The following is a 15,834-nucleotide window of genomic DNA, read 5'->3' on the forward strand; positions in this document are numbered from 1 at the left end:
GCCAAAAAACCTCATGTGTTAAACTGCTGAGACCTAAAGATCTCCCACAAAGTTGTCCTTCTGCAGCCACTGCGGCCCATTTCACGAAGGAATGTCCAGTAATCCACACCCTCGGTTTCAAGCCGGCCAGCCTGAGCCAAGGACCTAGGAGAAAAAGAAATGTTAACAAAAGTAAAGATGGGCTACTTTCTCACATATTTCTCACAGCATCTCGACCTCAACCTCCCAATTCTCCAATTCTGAGACCAGTCCCACCCCAGCCAGGCAGCCTCAGTTGCCGCTCCTATCCTAAAGGAATGTGTACCAAAGTGTGAAGGCTCCAATCCCAAAGCCAAAAGCACATTCCGCAACACAGCCAATAACTGAGCGACTGTAACTGGACTGCCATCAGCGTGACAAAAGATCACCCCAGGCAAAAAGCACTGGCCTCCAAGAAAAGCTCCCACTCACTAACCAGGAAACAGGCTACAAAACCTCTTTTTCCTAAGAAAACCAACATACCCCTCCCCAACTTGTCTGTTTTCGAAGCCCGCAACCAGAGACCAACCTATCCTTTTCAAGAACTACCTCCTCACTGGTCATGCCCACCCTGCTGCGCAAACCCAAGAGCTCAGAAGCCCGAAAAGCCCCAAAAAATAACCACACAAAAAACACAGCCTAAATTTGAGGCACTCAAAAGCATCATAACAGCAACCCTCTAATTGAGACAACATTTGCTGAAGCAACTCAAAAGTGACCCGCCGTCGCAAACACTTAGAACCAGCCTGCAGCCTGCCCAGACACTTCAAAACCCTTTTGACCAACACCCCCCAACCAGATCCCTCCCCCACCTCAACTGCCCATAAAAGGAGATCCCAGCCAGCTTGCCAGAGATGGTTGTGTGCGAAAGACCTTTGTCAACTAGATGCAAAACAAAACTCAAAAGAACTGCTCCTCAGACAGCCCCCCATTCGGACAAAGAAAACCTGCACCAAATTCCAGAAACTCTCTCCATGCTTGTAAGTAACTCCGACGAGTAGGAACAGTTACTGAATGCTCGACCAACTGGGCGATTCTCACTCCCGACAGGCCCATACGTACTGTTGGATCGGTGTCTGCTCAGGATCCGCCCCAGGAGCCAGTCTGCAGAATTCCTTCCACTGAAATTGAGATAAAGCATCTGCTATACAATTAGTGGCCCCCGGGATATGTCTTGCTTTGAAAATAATATTCAACTGCAAACACTTCAGCATGAAAGCACGCAACAACTTGAGCACACGCAAATCCCTTGCTTTTTGTCTGTTAATCAGCTCGACTACAGCCAAATTATCCACCTGGAATAAAACAGGCCTGTCCTTGAATTCAGCACCCCAGATGTAAAGCGCCACCAGCAGGGGAAACAATTCCAAGAATGCAATACTGCGGCCCTGACCTCGCCAGTGAGCCGGCCAGCTTGCAGCACACCCTCACCCTTCCCAGAACATACCAAATCCATTGGCACCAGAAGCATCTGTGTAGATTTGTACTTGCCAAATCATGTCCTCGTCCAAGTCCTTCAGAAAAGACAACCATAGGCCCAGATCCGCCCTGATGGCCGCTGTAATGCGCACCCGATGGTGAGGAAGATACGCCCCAGGCAAGGACATACCCAACCTTCTACAAAATGTCCTGCCATCTCGAACCACGCAAAAACCACAGTTGATGAACAGAATGTGGAACAATGTCATACTTTCACCCCAGTATAGAGATCTGGGCTCAAATCCATCGTTTTTTTGCACTCCACACCACCCCAGTTCAGACATGGCCATATGCAAATCAGTCTTACCCCGTGCCTCATGGGAACAGTCCAGCCCGAACTGCCAAGCCATGCCTTCCTTGGACCGGAAACAAGCTTCCGAGGACCGGTTTCTGGCATTCCAGCCGTCTTCAGCCCGGCTTGCTTGAATCCAGGGGTGTGGAGAGCATGGGACTCACATCTGAGCATACCCATGACACTCGGTGACAAATGCAAAAACCACAGTTGATGGACAGAATGCAGAACAATGCCATACATTCACCCCAGTACAGAGATCTGGGCCTAAATCCATCTTTTTTTGCACTCCACACCACCCCAGTTCAGACATGGCCATATGCAAATCAGTCTGACCCTGTGCCTCATGGGAACAGTCAAGCCCGAACGGCCAAGCCATGCCTTCCCTGGACCGGAAACAAGCTTCCGAGGACCGGTTTCTGGCATTCCAGCCGTCTTCAGCCCGGCTTGCTTGAATCCAGTGGAGTGGAGAGCATGGGACTCACGTCTGAGCATACCCATCCCACTCGGGGTGACAAATGCAAAAACCACAGTTGATGGACAGAATGCAGAGAAATGTCATACATTCACCCCAGTACAGAGATCTGGGCCTAAATCCATTGTTTTTCTGCACTCCACCCCACCCCAGTTCAGACATGGCCATAAGCAAATCAGTCTGACCCTGTGCCTCATGGGAACAGTCCAGCCCGAACTGCCAAGCCATGCCTTACCTGGACTGGAAACAAGCTTCTGAGGACTGATTTCTGGCATTCCAGCCTTCTTCAGCCCGGCTCACTTGAATCCAGTGGTGTGGAGAGCATGGGACTCATGTCTGAGCATACCCATCCCACTCGGAGTGACAAATGCAAAAATCACAGTTGATGGACAGAATGCAGAACAATGTCATACATTCACCCCAGTACAGAGAACTGGGTCTAAATCCATCGTTTTTTTGCACTCCACACCACCCCAGTTCAGACATGGCCATAAGCAAATCAGTCTGACCCTGTGCCTCATGAGAACAGTCCAGCCGAACTGCCAAGCCATGCCTTCCCTGGACCAGAAACAAGCTTCCGAGGACCGGTTCCTGGCATTCCAGCTGTCTTCAGCCCGGAGTGCTTGAATCCAGTGGTGTGGAGAGCATGGGACTCATGTCTGAGCATACCCATCCCACTCTGGGTGACAAATGCAAAAACCACAGTTGATGGACAGAATGCAGAACAATGTCATACATTCACCCCAGTACAGAGATCTGGGCCTAAATCCATCGTTTTTTTGCACTCCACACCACCCCAGTTCAGACATGGCCATATGCAAATCAGTCTGACCCTGTGCTTCATGGGAACAGTCCAGCCCGAACTGCCAAGCCATGCCTTCCTTGGACCGGAAACAAGCTTCCGGGGACCGGTTTCTGGCATTCCAGCCGTCTTCAGCCCGGCTTGCTTGAATCCAGTGGTGTGGAGAGCATGGGACTCACGTCTGAGCATACCCATCCCACGCGGGGTGCCCAATGCAAAAACCAAAGTTGATGGACAGAATGCAGAACAATGTCATACATTCACCCCAGTACAGTTGATGGACAGAATTCAGAACAGACTGATTTGCATATGGCCATGTCTGAACTGGGGTGGTGTGGAGTGCAAAAAAACGATGGATTTAGGCCCAGATCTCTGTACTGGGGTGAATGTATGACATTGTTCTGCATTCTGTCTATCAACTGTGGTCTTTGGAGCTCGAACGACGTGGCACGCAAAATTCAAATTCCCCAACAATTTCTGCCCTTTCCTGAGTTCCAACTTTCGCTCTCCCACCACCGATGACAAAAAAGCAGAAATTTCTTGAACCTTTGCAGTGGGCAATCTTGCCACCATAGCCAGGGTATCTATCTCAATTCCCAAAAAAGTAAAAGTGGTGCACGGACCCTCCGTCTTATCAGAAGCCAACGGCACGCCCAACTCCCCAGCCATTGCCTGAAAAGTCTGCAACACCAGATGACACTGACCGGAATCTCGCATCCCATTGAAAAGGAAATCGTCCAAAAAATGGCAGACCAGCTCATGGCCATTGATGAAGGAGAAGGGCCACTGCAAACAGGTACTAAAGGTCTCAAATAATGCACAGGACACCGCTCACCCCATTGGCAAAACCTTATCCACATAGTACTGTCCTTGGAACTGCATTCCCAAAAGGCCAAAATCAGAGGGATGAATCGGTAAAAGGTGAAAAGCCGACTGGATGTCACATTTAGCCAGCAATGTACCCTGGCCCGCAGCTTTCACCATCCCCAAGGCGTCGTCCACAGAAGCGTAAGAAACACTAGAGTCTTCCGGAGCAATGAAATCGTTGATGGAAGAACCCTCAAGCCAGGATAAGTGATGTATAAGACGGAATTCACCAGCCGCTTTTTTGGGCACAACCCCCAGTGGGGAAACAATCAAGTCAGGTAGAGGACAGTGTAAGAACGGACCAGCAACTCTGCCCGCAGCCATTTCAGCATCTAGCTTCTTCTGTACAACATGGGAGATCTCCTTAGTGGATTTCAAATTATCCGACCACCTCCCAATCTGGGGCCCTGTACCCAATCCGGAAACCCACCTTGAAACCCCAGGACAAACGTTTTGCCGCTTCAGCATCCTGGTAATCCTTTAACCAATGATCCTACACCCCACTTTAATAGGAGTAGGAGCCCTTTGAGACAAACTGAGAAGACTGGCCTCTGCCCCCTTGACCTCTTCCATGATCCCTAAAACATTGTCCCGGGAAACATTGGGTGAGGGAGTGCCGACCCCCACACTGAGCACATTCATGCTTATATCTGCACAACTGTCTGGTACACAAACCTCTGTTGTAATGCCAGCAGGCCCCCGAAAAAGCTGACTGACCTCTGCCCATGACCCCTGCCCCAGATTGGGCGGGACGATAGTGAAAGGGCCGATACAGTACCGGTAACCCGCTAGCATTACGAGTAGTGGCGGGCGGGTGGGCCGAAAACATCCACTGTAACCACAGCTCAGCATCGACCTCCCCCCAAGACCGCTCAGGGAACAAACTCATCCTAGCACGGAATTCTTCGTCATACGACAGCCAGGCAAAACCCCCAAAATAACTGCATGCCTTCCTGATGACATCAACATATTTGAACATTGTCACCGCCTTATCATGATGTTGCTGGCAGTAAACAATAGCATATATCAAAAAGGCAGACGTCCAATTCTCAATGGACTTCGGGACCCGCGGCCGTCGAGCCAACTCCAACTCCTCCTCCTTAGACCCTTCTTTGGCCTGAACATCACGATGGAGCAACTTAAAAACATCAACAAACTTGTTATTCCAGATCCTAGACTTAGTTTTTTCAGACAAGTGAGAACCTAACGGCATACCAATGCCTGTATAGGGCAATTTCTTGTGGACGTTCTTGTCCCGTTCATCTGGAACCATTGGTGTAGCATTGTCCCCTGTCCGCCCTGTCTGAACGGCGGTGGCATCCTCTTTTGACTTGGCATTGACATCAGCATGCCGCTCTGACAGCTTGTTAAGAGCAACTTGCTCACCAACGTTCCCATCCCCAATGCCAATAGAACGAGTACGCTTAACGGGGAGACTCTCTCCCTGTTGCCACACAGACCACCAACCCTCCTTACCTTTAGGCAACTGCGCCAACTTCTGTTGAAACACTGCAGGATCCCCTAGACGTGGCTTGGTTGCTGACGGAACTCTTACGTGTGCGTGGTCTGCACAAGACTCCTGCAAAACACTAACAACATGGGATTGCCCCAAACCCCCTTTCCAAACCTTTTTGGCAACATTTCCAACATCCCCATCTCTTACTTCTCCTTCTTCCAGATCATCATCATCAATATCCAAATGTAAAATATGTTATGTTGATAGAAATTTCTTAAGCGCGCTGCCACCGATTGGTTTCCTGGCGCTGTTGAAGACAGAGGGCGTGACCATGGGATGCAGAGCGCACAAGATTTATTGGAATGCTTGTTGGTAGAGCCAGGTCTTTAAGGCTTTTCCTAAATGACATGAGATCCGGACAGAACCGGATCTCCCGGGGGAAGGCATTCCACAACCAGGGGGCCAGTGTTCCAAATCTGCATCCGCCAGAACGTTTTCGCTTAAAGGATGGTACCTGTAAGAGACCTTGATGGGCCGAACGAAGGTTACGGGACGGGGCATGCTTCATGATGAGTCTCTCAATAAATTTGGGGCTATTGCAATGTAATGCTTTGAAAATCATGCAGCCAGCTTTGAAGGTGCAGCGCTGAGCCACAGGGAGCCAATGAAGTTTTCCCAGGAGAGGGGTGGCTGGTTGCCCTCCAGGCTGATTCAGAATCAGTCTGGCTGCATAGTTTTGTACTATCTGAAGACGTTTCAGGAGGTACTCAGGTAGGCCCAGATAGATTGAGTTTGCATAATGCTGGTGAGAGTTCACGGTGGCGATCACCACCTGTGTTAGGGCCTCCTGAGTAAGGAGGCGACAGACCTTCCGGATTTTCCTAAGTTGGAAAAAGCCCTTGGAGACTACCTGACCTACTTGTGCTTTGACTGCTCAAGGTGACCCCAAGTGTCTTTGCCGAGGGAGAAGGAGTCGGTACTTGGCCCATTTCTGGTGGCCAAAAGTGCGGACCCCAGTGTTTGGTGCTGTCACCTGTGAGAACAAGCTCAGTTTTTCCTGGGTTCAACTTCAAATGATTTGGTCCATCCAAGCTTGGATGAACCTCATTGCGGATTGAAAGGTGCATATGGACGCTTCAGAGTTGTCAATAGTGAAAAGCAATTGCAGGTCATCTGCATAATTGAGCACCGTCACCTGTTTATCTCTAAGAGCCTGAATAAGGGGAAAGATATAGAGATTAAACAGGTGTGGTGACAGGTAAGAGCCCTGTGGTACACCACACGTGATGGTCTGAGTGGTGCCCACCAGGTCGCCCAAGCGGACTGCCTGAGTGCGATCCTCAAGGAAGGACTTCAGCCATCTGGCTGCCATGCCCCGGATGCTGGCCCGGATGACACGATCGATCAGAATAGTGTGATCGACCATGTCAAACGCGGCCAATAAATCCAGGAGCACTAAGGCCTGAGGGGAACGTTTGTCGGCATACTCACAGAGAGAGTCAAGTACCGATACAACCACCGCTTCTGTTGAGTGGGCGGGTCGAAACCCCGCTTGATGTGGGTCAAGGCCTTTGAATTCCTCCATTAAGTTAGACAAGCATTTGGCGACATGAGCCTCCAGTATCTTTGCCAAAAATGGAAGTAGAGAAATCGGCCTATAATTTGCCTTGCATGTTGGATTAGATTAGACCCACCTGGCCCTCGCTGATTAACCCCCACCTGCCCGTGGCCAGTACCCCTGCGTGAACATACCCCGGGAGAGACCGGCTCGTGCACGGCTCTCCCCGGGTCGCCCCATCTCGTCAATCTTTGCCAATCCCGAAATAATAATTTAGTAAGAAGACCCGCGATATTCCAACTTAATATTTTCAGCCCAACATTCTTGTCACTCGAAGTTGACATCACAAGAGTTGAAACAAAACATTCACTCAGTTAAGGGGACAGGGTAGAACATTATCTGAAGCAGTAATACTCAAAGTATGGCCCAGGGGCGCATGCAGCCGCCTACTCAACATCAGCACTGGGCTACTGTTCACTCAATTAGTCCTAACATTAAAAAGTTGGTATATAAATGGGCAGGCATTTGTTTTCAGGTTAATTGAAGTTATAAAAAGGAAGTGACTAAGTTTCCTGCACCACTTTAAATATTGGAACACTTTCATTTTTAAAGACCTAGTTCATCAAACCTACGGAAATATGATAACGTTGCTTCAAAAATCAAAAAAGTGTATTTCATTAACATGCAGAACTGTTTCACCTTTGCACATTGGATTACTTCAGCGTATTGAGAAGTGATTTTTTAAAATTATTTTTTCTAACATGAATTCAACAAACATTCATGATTCCTTCCTCCAACACTGTCAACAATCACAATAGTGAACCAAGAGGCAAGTCAATTGTTATGTGCACTCTTTGGGGGGCCTATGTTGCTATTATGCATGGACAACATTATAGTTTATGAAATCATATACATGAGTTGGTTTCGTACAGCGCACATCCTGAACCCATGCATTTTATGGTCATTTTATATGTGATCATGAAGAAAAAGGAGGTAAAGAAAAATACAACATTTACTTAGAATCAATTTGGTCAAGTGGGGAAGTTTGGATTGATAATAAATTTTCTGGTTTCACATTGTGCAATTCAGCCACTAAATGTACATGCCTCACTTCCCCGCCACCCACCTTCCAGTCCCTTTCCAGTATCCCCACCCCTTTCCCCACATACTGACACTCTGCTGGCATCATTGCAGCCCTCCGTCAAACCACAGACAAAACGTTTTGGCCCTTGGGAAAGTTTTTACGAGTACCCATGATCTAAATGATGTGTTTCATTGGGAATACTAATGCCCTCAAAGATATCAACAAAACCTATTGTTATTCCCCCACTGCCACTGGTGGAGTCAAATTGCAAGAAGTAATGTTTATGAGGCAGTCTCCCAATCCAGGAAGCACACATTCTCCACAATGTTCAAGGGCAAGTCATTCCATCTCAATACAGTCCATTAATGGTGCATATCTGTTTAAACATTTCACGCCCGTACCCCATTGTTGGAAATTACTCTCAAAGTGTCCTCGAGGTGCTGGTGAAGTCAGTTTGTAGAAACATCCCGACGGTAGTGTGACAATTTTGGAGCTTTTCGAAGTTTCCAACTTAGAAACATTCAATAACCTCTTCACACTGCTGGGTGCCTGAAGTTGACTACAATACAGTCCTCATCTATGTCTTTCCTGGATGGACCGATCCAGCTTACTCTTTGCACGATTAGTATGTCACAAATATCCACAGGATTAAAATACCTCTGTGTGCTGAGCCAGTTAGTAACCTTATTTCGGAGTTCCCCCCATAACTCCATCTGTTTATCCCGCAACCCCCTCCCGGTTATCAACAAATTGGGAAATTATTCTGACGGTAGGTTTTTAAATGGTAGTATCAAGTCACAAGAACTTTATTCGGCCAGTGAAAGCCTTAAAATTTAACACATTAAAACTTTAAAGTACGGTTAATTCATTGGGAGAGAATACACTTTTTGAAAAAGCCAATCAGATATCAGTATATTGATAAAAGCAAGCTAAGATGCATAAAAGTGAGTACTTAATAAAAAATCCCCTTAAATATAGGTATAAAATATGTTAAAAAGGCCTGTAATACAGTTTCCATGTTTAAAAGATGTTAAATTGCTACTGCAAGGGCATCTTCTACCTAAGTCTCGGGGCCCCTACCAGAAAACTTGTGACCCCGAATCACACCACAGGAAAGGGTAACATTTGCAAAAATAATAATCCAGACCTAACTTGGACAAAGTTGGCCTCTCTCAATAGTGGCAGTACATATTTCTTACAAAAGGAGGCATAGAACTCACAAAAGAAAAGAAAATGGATAACATCCTGTTCCAACAAATATCACAGGGTGCCATCGAACCACCTCTTTGCTTTATGTTCATCCTCCCTGACCGGGAACGTTGAATTGATAACTATCTGGCTGGTCAGAGATCCAAAAGCATCTAGTACCCCTCTGTCTTGCATGTTAACATCCATATATACTGAGACCTAAGCTGCACTCTCCGCATACAGATTGTCTAAAAGCCTTTCAGGTACAGCCTTCGTCCACTTCAATCTGCGTGACTGGTCCTTAGTGCTATTGTCAGAGTTGGGATACCCCTAGTCTCTACTTTATAAAAAGCAAATTAATATAGTAGATCAAGTATAAGGGGGATATGGTCGCTGAAATTAGACCATGCAGTGTCCATGCTACATACTGCAAGAGCTATGGAGGCAGATGTTATTATGAAATCAATATTACTAGAGCATCCTATGCCGGTAGGAGTAGGGGTGTTTGCTCCCGTTTGTTCAAAACAGTCCAGATTGTTTGCTGAGAGAAACCATTCTATGAATCTGCCTGCCTCTGTGTGTTCAAAATGTATATTTAAAGGTATGCAATCCCCATATGCCTTAGTTGTGTTAAAATTAAGGTTACACAAATGTGTGTTAAAATCACCTAGAAATAAAATTGCTAAATAGGTTGATTTACTTTTTCCATAGGTGTCAAAGAAACCCTAGAGGCTGTTTAGTTGTTCGATTGCTGAGGATCTGGTAAAGGAAATATTGAAATGTACTACTAATAGCGGGTAGTGATTCTTGAAGAACAACTCTATTGCTAAGTCATGTGGGGAGTGATGCTCTACGCCAGTCATTTTACAGCATTAGTCAAGTGAAACCAATAAAAGGAGCCCCCCGCGGCACGACCCGATGTAAAGGGGTTTGCATGCTTGGCTAAAGAGGTGAACCCGTCAAAGGAAGAAGGAAGAAGCCTTCACCAATATCCCATGTCTCTTGAAGGGCAATCAGTTGACAGCTCTAGAAAGTCCTCCGCCAGAGGACTTCATCTCCCTTGGTGCCAATACCTTGGGCATTCCATGATAGTACCCTCAGACAGGCAGTGTCTACCATAGTTGGTGTTATACGAGGGGAAAAATGGGTTATGCTTTTCCTGGTGAAGGAAACTTATCAACTCCAATGGGAATAAGCCTCAAAAATAGGGCACTAGAAGTAGCTGGGCAGATGGCTGGGCTAAGTTGAGGGGCAGATTCTAAATTTCCAAATAAGGAGATACTGTTGATAGACAAATCCTGTATTCTTGAACCCCTGTCGATCAACCTCAGATGATGATTGTCAATCCATGGAGTCAAGCCCATGTAGATTTTGCAAGGGTTCATACCTATTAGAGATAGGACCGGATGACAGTTATCAGACTTGCTTAGGTTTGATGTACTAAAATTGTAGTGTTTGGTGCTTTACTTGTAGAAAATCTACCCCCCCCCCCTTTTGCAAAACTGGGGTTCTGATGGCATGGTTCCTGTGGAGCAACCCCACTAAGACCTCTTTAGGCATGAAAGGTACCCACAGAGTTGCTTACAACACAATTTCTAGGGCCCTGATAACAGATGGAAGCCGAGGAAGTTGGCATTGGGGTCCCAAGGATAGTGAAGGGGTGCCCGCCTGGGAGATCATGACATTTGCACATTACGCCACCCTGACACATGATGTAGGTTTGTACTTTTTATGGTACTAGTGCCTTCTACCAGCGTGCTAGATCGTCTCTGCTCTATAGCAACACATACCCTTGGTATAGTGCTGAGATAAGACTCAAATTACATCAGGACGCTCCTTTATGGGTTATACTTGTGTCTCCAGAATTTTAGAAACACTCTTGCATACCTCCTTCATAAAAGTACTATTTGAGAAAGAAAGTGTGTTGCAAGGCTTGCCTGCTGCTATAGGTGCTGGCCCCTATAATTTTGCTTGTGTTGCCCGTGTTTCTTTTGTTTAACTACCTACTCTGCAGGAAAGATGGAGATAAATTTAATGCGCTATTGCTGACCCCTTATTTATACTGGGACAACTGGGTGGTACTACCCTCTCTGTATCGCCAACAGAAAGATCTGTTGTGGGGTTTCAAGGTTCAGGAGATGGAGATGGAGATTGAGCAGAGCTGGAAACAGGCGTTCTCTGGTACGTCCCCCACCCCAAAGACAGTCGATGTTCTGTTAGGGTGATCTCATTCAAAACCACAGCTACAGCGCGGTCCAGCATGATATCAAAACTGGTGTGTCTGCACAATGATTTCAGAAAAGACTCAGGGCCCGGACAGCAAGCCCCCTTATGCTTTCCCCTTTTCAATGCATATAGCAGCAATCTCAGCAAAATAACCTCTCACCTTATAGCCTGCAGATCCTGACGAGAAATATCAGGGGGGTTGGCCAGCCCCGCCTTGTCTGCACGTGGTGGGTGAAGTTGGGCCTGCCCTTTGCCTGGGCAATCCTGGGCGCAGCCTTCATGTGTCCTTCATGTGTCTAATGCATCAGGAGCCTGCAAAGCGCTTTAAGGAGTGGAAGAGGGGGCGACTGCAGCTTCCCCCTGGTCTCGCATTGGCACCTCCTGGCACGGTCTCCTGGGACACAGAGTCCGCTCGGTAGAACGACAAACAGTAAAGTAGAGCTCCACAACCACAGTAGCCTGCGATGCGCTTTGTAGCGCTGAAGGGGCTGTGGTTGCCACTTCCCCCTGGTCTCACGTTGGTGCCCCCTGGCATGGTCTCCTTTGACACTGAGACTTCTTAGCTGAACATCAACAAACAGTAAACCAGAGTTCCCCAACCACGGGAGCGCGAAAGAAGGTGTGGCCACCGCTTTCCCTGGTCTCGTTTTGGTGCCTCCATGTGGAGTCTCCTGGGGCATTGAGTCCCCTCAGGAGCACAGCAACAAACAATAAACTGTAAAACACCTATTCTTTTATGAGTCTCTTCTCTCAGTTTGTGTTCTAGGTCTGCCAAAGCCATCATTGACCCTTCAGCACTCAGCTGGTGCTAATCCTACATTTTTCTGCCTCCTACTGTAATGCCCATACTCCTGTAATAACGACATTGGGAAGATGCCCAGCCACTACTCTTTTCAACCTAGTGGCAGGAAGTCCTTAGACATTATGCATTCAAAGTTACTGAAAATGTGTTAGCCGTAATCGGCAAAATACTGCATTCATCAAGAGAATAGCAAAATAAATTGTATTGAAAGCAGTCTTCTTTAGTTTACCTTTACAACTTTCTTGCTACTGTGTATCAGATAAAGCATCTCCTGCCATACATGATAAGAATATTGCAAGTCATTGAGGAGTTCCATGACCATGTAAAGAAATGAGGCCAAAGGCAGAGTTCCTTTATAATTTATGGCACTCATAGGTGATTTGCAATAGCTTAACCATGTACAGCGGGGGAACTTTTTTCCTTATAGACCGTGATGACAACATAATCTTTACCAAAAACGACTCAAAACTGTGGTGCATAGCTCTTTCATGAGAAAGAGAGAGAATATTTGCAACTTGAAGAAAAAACACATCAAAAAGACTGTTAGATATTTGTTTCGCTAAAGATATTTGCATCAGTTTAATTAAAGTCAGTTTTTTTTGCTTTTTTTTAAAGCATAGTAGCTCAAAATGTGTAGAAACATGCAGAAAGAATCCAACATTTCTATAATTATCTGAGAAGTGCAGAAAATAAACATGTTGTCACTGTACAGCTAGAAAAATAGAGCAGAAGAAATTAAAGCAAGAGTGTGTTCTTGTTCTTTAAACAGCTGCTTTAATTATGGTATGTGCCCTGACCTGCCTTTTCTCTCCACTGCTGCCTCAGGCAGCAGACATTGTGATGCCAGACCGTAACTGTAATACATTATTACAGTTGATTGGCTATGTTACTTCCTTTTAATCTGCAACTCGGTGCACCACAAGTCTCCGCTTATAAAGAAAATAATGACAGGCTTTTAATACTTTTTAAATGACTTGGCTCTCTGCAGGGTCATCCCCTCCAGTTTTCTCAACCAGATTATGTTGGCTTTTAGGACTCTGTACACTTTAGCACTTATACCAGTGCTAAAGTGCTTGCGCTCTCTCTCTAAATCATGATAACATTGGCTTCGACCTAATTGGCTCCTTTTATTTACCTGTACGTCCCTAGTAAAGGGGTACTACATGTACCCAGGTATTCTAAATTAAATGGTACTAGTGAGCCTGCAGCACTCATTGTTCCACCTATAGCCCTTTAAAGATATCACAGGCCTGCCATTGCAGCCTGTTTGTGCAGTTTTAAACTGCCTGTGAGGGGGCAGGCCAGAGGAACAGATGCAGAGGCTGTATATACTTCCTAATGATTGTGTTTTTTTTTTGTTTCAATCAGGTGAACAACAAAAAGACATCCTTGGGTTCTCATGGTGTCCTTCTTTCTTCTTCTTTCCTCCTTATGGCCGTCTTCTCGTCTATGGCACCTCCCAGAGGCTCGGGAAAGAAGATAAGGAGGAGCAGTAAGTATTGTGACGTCTACCCTTCACCACCCCGTTCTGTGTATCGGGGTCAAGGGAAAAAAACTAATTAAACCTGGAATCACCTTCCCTCTAGATGGAGTGTTCTGTATGTTTCATCACCATACTGATATCACCAAAATTGAAGTTTTGAAGTAAATCAGGTATTTCCGAAGCACAGAAGTTGCATAACAAAAGTGCTGTTTTTTTTCAGTATAAACAACAACACAAATGCCAGTACTGGACTGAAATGAACACTTTTTATGTCAAAATATGGTACAAATAAAGCATACCAATACGCTTTCACTTACGTCACTAGTTTATTTTAGTCATTTTATGGTCACTAGTTCAAATATTTTCATTCTTTTTTGAAGACAGTATTTTTTTGTGCATATATACATTATATACAAATGCATACAGTTTTCATATTTACACACAAAATGTTTACAAATTTTACAAAATAACAAAGTATCCACACCATCCTTTCTCTCTACAGGCGTTCAACTTGCATACACACTCATACACTCTAAACCTTTTGAAAATATAGCCCTTTGTCAAAAAAAATCGCTTCCTCTCCTAGAATCATAAATCATGTTTGTCCAATCATGGAATTGGTATAGTAGAGACACGATCTGTCAGGGTTTTAATCCTATCTTATCCTGACATAGTTATTAAATTATTAACAAATGACAAAGAGCCAAAAGTGGTCGACGCATTTCGAATCCCCTATTGTGGGATTCTCCTCAGGACCAAAAGGTTTCTTTTAACTCCTGTGAGCTTTTTGTCTCATGTGGGTAATGGAGTGGTTGTTTTGATGGGCCTGGTCCACGTTGTGGCTGAACTGAAGGATCCCGGTCTATAATTTTGTTGGCGTCCGCCGAGGCTCGATGTTGCTCCCTCTATGTCAATCCACAGGGAGACGTGTCGCTTATTTCTTAAATGACTTCGTATGAGACGGCGTCTCTGTTGATTCTCTCCCTTTTTTTCAGTGGCAAGGTGTTCTTGGGACGAGGCTGGGTGAGGGACAGGGAATCATGTGAATGGACTCTACTCTCGTGCTCCTCTCCACCGATGTGCTTTTACTCCCCCTTTTTCCTTATTTTCTATCCACTCGTCCCATCTTACCCGCTTACTTTGTGCTATTTAGCAGTATTTTTACCTAAATCTTTAAAACTGCATATTTCAGTTCTACAAATTGGATGTTTTTCATTTTGGTCTCAAATAATGTATTACATTTTACTTTTTTTTCTAAATTGCTGAGGGATTTCTCCTGTGATGTGGTTTCATTTTATAACTGTTTGCGTGTTGCAAAACTACTTTACACATTGTCTCTAAGTTAAGCCTGACTGCTTTTGTGGCAAACTACTATAGGGTGAAGCACAGGTTAATTTCCCTCTGACAAAATTTGTGGTTGCTGCTTGAGTAGAGTTTTAACCCCTCCACCAGTATCTCAATTTCATACAAGAGGGATTGCAGAATCCAGTGTATTCTAACATTCTTCTTTTCTAAATATGTATGCCTTGATAATCTGTGTCTTTTGTACGTTTTCAGAATTGCACCTCGAAGCCCTAACAGCATTCCAAGCAGATGTTTTGCCAAGAAAGAATAATATATTTAAGTTTATGTTGAACCTTGCACTTGATCTGTTGTTTTCTGTTTTGTATGGAAAAGGAAAACACCTAGATAGTCTTTTAATTTGTTCAAAGGACATATTTGTAGAAATTCTCTGAAAAATTGCATTGTCACAACTATACTACCCATATCTGGTACTATCATTTTTCCATCCTTTTTTAAAGCCTACTATTTTGGAAATAGCAAGGTGTGCAGAAATGTCAAATTGAGTAATCATAGCATAGAACCATTAAGAATATGTGATACATTTTTTCTTCTAGTTTAAAACCTGTGGGTATTAGCATCTATAATTGAGACTTAATTTGGCCATATCTTCATATCTTCATATCTTCACTCACTTTATATTGTAATCACCACATTTTTTTATTTCTATCTCATACAAATTGCTGGGACACTCCTGAATACCTAACTCTTAAATGATTCTCAACTCTATTTTCTCCATCACATTCCTTTTTGTCAAAGCGTT

The sequence above is a fragment of the Lissotriton vulgaris genome, chromosome 4_1 (genome assembly GCF_964263255.1).
Source record: "Lissotriton vulgaris chromosome 4_1, aLisVul1.2, whole genome shotgun sequence".
NCBI classification, from domain to species: Eukaryota; Metazoa; Chordata; class Amphibia; order Caudata; family Salamandridae; genus Lissotriton; species Lissotriton vulgaris.